Source organism: Calypte anna, chromosome 2, assembly GCF_003957555.1.
Source record: "Calypte anna isolate BGI_N300 chromosome 2, bCalAnn1_v1.p, whole genome shotgun sequence".
Lineage (NCBI taxonomy): Eukaryota > Metazoa > Chordata > Aves > Apodiformes > Trochilidae > Calypte > Calypte anna.
The window spans coordinates 122,876,477-122,884,406 of record NC_044245.1 but is presented as its reverse complement, the minus strand read 5'-3'; the positions used below and the strand labels follow the sequence as shown (position 1 = coordinate 122,884,406).

Here is a 7,930-nt window from a genome sequence, read left to right as displayed (position 1 = left end):
CATTAAAAAACCACCAATAACTATGCAGATGTCCCTACTGTCATATCACCTGTCCTAATTAGTCACACTCACTTAACGGGAAAAGAAAAACCCAAAATAATAGGACTCCCGTACTCTCCTTTTTCCCTCCTTTTCCAGACTGGCTACCGTAGCACCCTCCAGCTGAGAAGCAAGGAGACCGGGCGCCCATGTGCAGCAGTCAGGGGAGGCGGCGGCTCCGGCAAGCTGCGGCGTCCGCCGACCCCAGCCCTCCGGGAGTAGCCGAGACCCCCACCGCCGGTGCCGGCGGCAGCGCTGCAAGGTGGGCAACCCGGCACCGACTGCCATCTCCGTGCACCCCCCCTCCCCGCAGCATCAGGCCTCCGCGGAGCAAGGGGGTGCGGCGGCACTGCCCCGCGCAGCCTCCGCAAAGGGGTGCGGCGGTGCGCGGTGGGGGGGGGGGGAAGAACGCGCAAGGGCTGCGGTGCGCCGGGAGGGGAGGAGAGGAGAGAGGGGGCGCGCAGGGGTTGCGGTGCGCGGTGGGGGCTGATGCCCTGCCTGTCCGCGGCGCCGCCGCCGCATCGGTCGCTTCTCGGCGCCGGTGGCCGGGACATGCGCACTGCCGCGCACTCGCCCGCGCCGCGCTCCGCGGCCGCGCTGTGTCCCTCTCAGCCACCTCCCCTCGACCCTCCCGCAGGGCGGAGGAGGGGGAGGGAGAGAGGGAGGGAAGGAGGAGGAGGGAGAAAAGAGAGACGCGCCGCAACTTGCTGCTGCTCCTCCCCTCGTCTCTGCCCGGCCCCTGCGGGCTCCGCTTCGCGGGCAGCGCTCCGCGGGAGGCAGCATCTCCCGGCGCGCCTCTCCGCGGGGCCGGCGCCTCCCGGTGAGTTGTGGGGCGGTATAGGAAGTTGCTGTATCTGTCGGTTTGTTTGCTTTTTTGTTTGTTGGGGTTTTTTTGGGGGGGAGAGGAAGGGGGTGGTGGTGTTTATGTGCGTCTGCTGTCGCTGCGGGCGCGGGTCCCTGCGCGGCTGCGGGAGGCTGGTGGCGAGGCCGCCGCAGAGCTGCGGGGCTCGGATCGGCGCCCACCGCAGGGCTGCTCCTTTCTCGCCGGGGTCCCTTTTGCGGTGACGGCGGCCATTTAGGGGGTAATTTGTCCGGGAGCGGTCACAGGTGCAGGGCAGGAGCCGGGGCGGGAAGGAGCCGGGGTTGTTGTGCGTTTGCCCGGGCGCAGTGCGCCGGCATCCCGCGGCGGCGGGGTTCTCCGCGCATCCCGGGTCCGGCGAGTCAGTCCCTTGACTATATTTTAATTCAAATCCTATTACATAGTGACAGACTCCAGTTTGTTTCCCAGTGGCATCTGCTCTTGGTCTTGGAAACTCCTTAAGAGGAAGGAATCACCAGGAGAGAGAGCAGGGACTGGTGCTCAAAGCGTCGCGAAGAGAGATGCAAGCGCGAATTAGTCCTAGCACATCATTGGCCGCGTGTGCTGCTCGGAGCACTTACTTTAGTGCTGGTACGAGGGGGGAAATAACCCGAACAAAACCTGGCAAACGGTCATACCAAAAAGTTGTGTAGCTTGAATGGTACAAACGCTAATGGACCCAGTTATCTGAATAAACAAACGTAGTGATTTATAGGTGTCTGAACTATAATGCTTTGAATGATCGAGCTCTTTAACCTTTCTTTTTAATCTGTCTCTCGGAGTTTGGTTTTAAGGAGAGTAATACATCATTTGTAGCGCTGAATACTTGAGTTGATTACATTTGTAAAAGGAATGGCCTTTGAAATAGTATTGAGCCATTAAGCACCAAATGCAGGAAAAGAGAGAAAGAGCAAAGATAAAATTTTGGTAGAAAATATTTTCTCACTTCCAAGCAGCCATGCTCAATTAACTTTGTGCAGAGTACTTGTTATATTAACTTAAACTTAAAAAAAAATAAGCGCAGTGTGTAGAAACAGAAGCAAATCCTCCCTAGTCCTCTTGAAGGCAGTCTGTGTTGCAGTTGAATGCTGATCAGAGCAGTGTGTTAAGAGGCAAGCACTGCTAAAGATAACCAGTAGGTAAATTGAAGTACTTTGGGTTTGCATTTGTTTCTTGCAGAGAATACAGAAGCAGAAATTTCAAGTTTCGGGGTTTCTTATTTGGAACATCTTCAGAAGTTTTGCTCTGATAAATATACCTATATGTGAGGCTTCATTGTAGCAAAAGTGCCTTCCCTTCCTGGGGGAGTGATTAATTCAGGTGTCGATTGTAGTGGGAGGAGCCATTCTTGCTCCTGAAGCTCGACGAGTTGCTGGTCTCTTCCAGGACTCCAGCCACCACACAGCGCTTCCAGGGTAGAAGTGTAGCGGGAAGAGCCTTTCTTGCTCCAGAGGCTCGACAAGCTGCTGGCCTCTCCATGCCTCGCACCAGAGTGAGCTGAGCTCCCCTCTGTGGGTGTGTGTCCCACCTTTATTGGTCCCCTGATCTTGCTCATGCCCAATAGGGGCCTGTCCTAATCAGACACAGGTGGACTCACACCCACTCACTGGCAATTCGAGGCACCTGGTTTATCTTATTTCTCTACAGTCAATATATTTAACAAGGGCCAAATTCTGCAACACATGGAACATCTCCTGTGAGGGGACAGTGTCTTTTGCCTCATTGAAAAACAGTTGTGAATACAGTATACAAAACATCTTGCAGGCCTGAAGTGCAAAAGCAGTTTTACCTTTAACAAGTATTTGAAGACAGGATTTTATTAACATAAAATCAGTATTCAAGTCAGCAGTGGGGATTTGCAACTTTTGAGTGAGAAGCTGCTCTGAAGGCAGCACACTGCTGATATGAGTAAAGGTTGTAGGACATGGCGCTCAGCAAGCTCACCTCTCTTTTGTTCAGTTTCTTTTATAAAAAGTAATTAAATGAAGAAAAAAAAACATCATCCATTGCATTTTAAGGTGCTATCTTCATAAGTCTTCATCATCAGGCATGATGTGCTTTTAGATCACGTATGGTATACAAATGACTGCTACTAGGTAATTTAAGATCTCCATTTATCCTGCTATTAAAGTTACAGGATTTCTGGATTCCAGGACCTAAATAAGAAATGCTCAATAATCTAGAGCTAATTTATATTTTAAGAAGTACTGTTCTGAGGAGTCCACAAGAAATGCAATTGAGTTTTCCATACTGGCTATGCAATGGCGTTAGTGAAGCAATACTCTTCCCTGGGGCAGTGATGATTTCATTAACACACAGAGGAGTTAAATCTGTTTATCAGCTCATTGATGCTGATGGTATAGTACTGTAGAGTTCAATGGCTGGAACAGGACACAGTTCTGGGGCCCTGGCTATACAGCCTGTAGCCTGCAGGCAGGCTGCCCTTGATGATTGCAGCCCATCCCTGCATCCCAAGGATGCTGTCAGTTGCAGGGCTTGTGTTGTGCTTAACGATGCCAAAGAACTTGTGTTCTGGTGAGAGAAATTCAGGACAGTTTCTTCCTTGGGAAAATGGTGTGTTTCTAAACATTAGTATCATCAGATAGTGTTTACATTGGTGGAAACATGGGAAGGGCAAGCTGTGCATGCTCACTTATGTAACACTGCTAGTAATGAAGTCTAGACTAGGAAATCACTGTGCATTCAAGTGGGCTCTTGGAGGCCCTGTAAAATCCTGCTGCGTAGGTGGGGAAGCTAAAGCCTGAAGATTCAACTGCAGATTTCCTGAGGGTTGTTGAGGTGTCCTTGGTTGCTGTTTCCCCTATCTTCATCACGGTATCCCTCACACTCTGAACTGCTGTGCAGTGTTGCAGCTACTCCATAGGTCTGCCATGGGCATGGTATGTATGCTGCATCTAGCTCACTTTGCCCTTGGCTCCTCACTTGCCAAAACCCCTGTGTGCCATGTAGGCAGGGTTGACCTGCTGAAGAACTGGATTAAATACCACCCTGAAGGTGCTCAGTGATCAGTTGGGCCCCCAGGCTGCAACCCCCTCTGCAGTGTTGCTTTGCCTTTCTTCCTTGGTGAAGTGGCTTTTTCCAATACTGTTTCTTGGAGTGGTGAGGACAAGCTGTATGAGTTGGGACCTCCAAAGGTTGCTCCTGCAAAGGGGCACCAAGCACAGCTCTCAGGTGAAGATGATGAGAGATGAGAGGCGTTCCTTGGTTTGGTGGCTGTGATATAACCAAGTTTTAATTAAAGCAGTGGCAGTAGATTATTGGGGCAGATAAATACTGCCTTGTTACAGCCCTCTTGGGTCGTATGTAAGCAGTATTCGTTTTAGAAAGGATGAATGAACAGTCAGTGTGAAGGATAAAGATCAGCATTGTTAATCACTCTGTAAGTCTTCCGTGGGAAAGTGTAAACTCACGAGGGAGGATACTGTCCATAAATGTCATTTAAATATTTACATTACTTGAGGAAAAAAAATTGATATTAAAGTACCAAGTCATGTTTGGTACTTTAACATGATAGCTAGGACTAGTACAGCTGGGATTGGTCAGTGGTGGGCTGTATTTCTATGTAATACTTTGCTAGTAGTTATGAAGAGCTCTTATTCAACACCACTATGAAAAAAAAAATTAATTGCTCATGTCAAAGTGCAGATTAAAAAAAATTTAGAAACTTGAGAGACTACATCTGCTTAAACTCTTGGGCTTGAAGCATGGTAAACTATTCACTTCTGATTTCCTTGGGTAAGTAGTGTGCCAGCCACCATTATTTGGGCTAGGGGCATAGTGTGATTGATCATCCACTTGTAGTTGGTGGCTGTTTATAAGTCTGCAGGGTGAAAAAGAATGAATCCATGTAGAAAAGAGTGTCCGTCCCCTCCCCATAAATAACTGGAAATGGTACAAAATGTTCCTGTGCTGATCCTTGATTTCGTAATTCTCACAAAAGTTTCTTTTGTCTTTTTCCAGCTCACAGAATGTGATACAGCCCTTGAAAAAATATCTGTGTGCTTTCATGTAAATGTGATGAGTATGAGCCTTTGAAAACATATCTTAGCTGATGCTGATGAATAAACAAACTTGGCCAGAGTAAATCTTTTCATCTAACTTCAAGAGCCACACTGTAATGAAGTAAATATGGATGTACTTAATGGGTTCCTTTCATCCAGATACATAACAAACCCTCCAAAGTAATGCAAACGAATTGAAAATGGATTTTTTAAAGTGGTTTTTTTTTAGGTATTGGAGAAATTTAGTCTTAGCTAGGCTAGGATGGGAGTGGAGTTTAGTCTTGGAGGCATGCAGGTGCTGGCCTAAACAGGAAGGGGCAGAGAGAATGCCAGATAACCCTGGCTCTTCCCCTGCAGTTGTTCTTCAAAAAAGCCAGACAGTGCTTGTCCCACATGTGCTTTAAACTGTGCTATTTGACGAACTTCCACCCAGACTCGTCCCTTTTGAAGGCAGCTTGCAGATGAGGCTTTGAGAGGCAGGGAAACCTGCAGAGACTGCTGCCTGCTCCGCCTGGGCCACAGCCTGGCTCTGCACCTTGTTGCTAAGCCCTCCAGGTAGCACCTCCAAATTTGGGATGTCTGGCAGCCTGGGCATCTTGTGCCACCACTTTGCCTGATGTCAGCCTGCCTGGGGGGATTCCTTCACAGGGCACTTCCTGGCAGTGCCACATTCTGGTTGCTGGGTTCACAGAGTGCGTGAATTGGGTGTTAAAGGCGGCCTCAGGGCCACTGTGACGGGTTGTAGACATAATCATTGAAGTATGACACTGGTGGTGGTGTTGACTTTGGCAGCATCTTCTTGGTTGGAAGCTGTGGGAAAGAGGAGCTCAAAGCACAGTTCTGCAGATCTGGACTTCTACTGTGCGACAGTGGGTTTGGTTTCATTTCTAGACGTTCAGGATGACTTCTTTCAATGGTAGCATTTGTAAACAGTTTAAAAACTTGTAGGGGAAGGTGAGTCTAGCAAATACAACTGTTTGGTTTTACACTCCTTGCTTTGAGGAGAAGACCCATGTTTGCATTTCACAGAAGGAGCCTTTGGATTCTCTCTTTGAAAAACACAATATTGTTATGAAACAATTTTACTTTAACAACAAGTGCTTTGTTTGAAAAGGATAAACCCTGCTTTGGAGAAGATGACCATAATTTTGTCTTTACTTAAAGGGAAAAGTTCAGGTCCATTTCATTCCACAATGGAATGAAAATTCCATTCGAGGCTGGGCCATATGCTTATAAAAGTTTGAATATTAGAGTATTTAGACAACTATGTCATCGTAATTACAGAAATTCTTCAGTATGAGCTTTTTCTTTGCTGAGGTCTTGATGAGAGGGAAATGCTATAAAGAATGATTTCTGAGAGTGTTGGAGGAATTGTGGGGAAGAGCTTTAAATCCAGCAGACTTGTACTTCAAAAAACACAAAGTGATTTACTAAAGTTCAGATTTGACTCCCTATTTGACATCTCAAATACTCAGGCATCAATTTAGCTCTGGTTGTGTTGTGCCACGTGTACAGAAGTGAAACATTAAAAACTGTTCAGCTTCGGATATGTTCATCTGGGGATTTACCCATAAATAATTGATAACCCCCTGAAACAAAATCTCTTCATTACTCCATGGACTGCTTACCTCTTCTCTCCTGTGCTCATTGTTCTTGCAGCCATGGGGGAAAAAGGAGGCACTGCTTTAATGAAGGTGTATGTCAGACTCCATTGCTGCATTCAAAAGGTCACCCAGCTAAACAGCAGCAGTGAAACGCGTGACAAAAGACAAACATTTTATTGTCCTATGGAGATAGGTGGCATTCCAGTGTTTTACAGGAACCGCTTAGCTGCTGGGTTTAAGACTTCTTTTCATCCTAGCATAGGAGCAGTGCTTATGATGAATTAATAAATCAATGAAAATTTTGCATCTGGTGCATGGCAGGGTAGAACGCCAAATTAAGGGCTGTTTGATGTGCAGTACCAATTACAACTGTGATACTTGGGCTTGATCTTTTAAGATTTTACTGCTGTTAAGTATCTTCTCTAAGCCTGTAGACTGCAACGGGCAGCTCTTTGTAAGCAGTGGTTTCTCATTTGAGCAAGGGCTTGTGTGATTGAGTTCTTATTTACTAGACATTGAATTTAGTGGTGAATCTTCTGTCCTGAAAAAAAGAAGAGCTATTCTGCTACCCACTGACTTAATAAAGTGATTTGTTTGATCGAACAAAATCTCATTTTAATGGAAAAAGTGCCTCAATGTAAGATCAGTTCATCTTTCTGATGGCTTGATTGCTTTAGAGTTAATAGCCAGGTTCTGTAACAGTCTTTAAAGGTCCTAATACTTGCTTGCAGTTTAATAGCCCTAACTACTGCTAATGTACAGGGAATGTTCAAATCACATCATTGAGAGAGAACCCTAACAAATCATACAGCTATTTTAATGTGAGGTTTCAGATGTAACTCATGTTTAATTGAAAGGTGAATGCTGCAAAGGCTTTGTCAGCCTGCTGTACAGATGACAGCACTTTCTGTAGAGTACCTGTAAGTCCCAGAACTCTGATCCCAGCTTTCAGCTTCAGGATTCATAGCTCAAACTCTTCCTGTTCTATCTGGCAGATGTGTGCATCTGTGGTGTTGTGTCATCTCAAAAATACTGGGTTTAGTTTAAAAAAAAAATAATCCAAAATAAAAATAGCAGTCACGTTCTGCCTGGTGTTGGAGAAAAGGGGTCCTTCGCTCCTTCATCTGTAAACCAAAAGATTAAGCTTGTTTATCAGGGATTAACAGAGCTCTCTTCTGTTAATTCATAGTGGTGTAGTCCAAGTGCCTGATTCTACATCAGTGGAAAATCCATTATCAATCAAATTTTGCAGCTGAAGCCAAAGGGATTAGAAGCTTGTTGTTGGAAGTGATTGAAGGAAAGAAAGACCTGGATATGCTTGTTGCCACATGGCAGTGATCCACCACTTGGGTGTGGCCACAAAAAATGGCAAAGGAGTATATTTGGTTACCTTAGGCAAGCTATTT

At 46.3% G+C, this 7,930-nt stretch overlaps 1 protein-coding gene across 4 annotated transcripts in view; it reads left to right on the top strand.

Annotated features, from left to right (window-relative positions):
- Positions 1-230: 230 nt before the first annotated feature.
- The window catches only part of PAG1 (phosphoprotein membrane anchor with glycosphingolipid microdomains 1), a 105,559-nt gene continuing 97,859 nt past the window's right edge, over positions 231-7,930 (top strand). For 2 of the 4 annotated variants that reach the window (XM_008493516.2, XM_030445341.1), the window contains exon 1: positions 231-301. The gene's annotated coding sequence lies outside the window, so the exon portion shown is untranslated. Of the gene's footprint in view, positions 302-820; positions 900-7,930 lie in introns of those variants that run through there. The other 2 variants (XM_030445343.1, XM_030445342.1) reach the window with 2 other exon arrangements.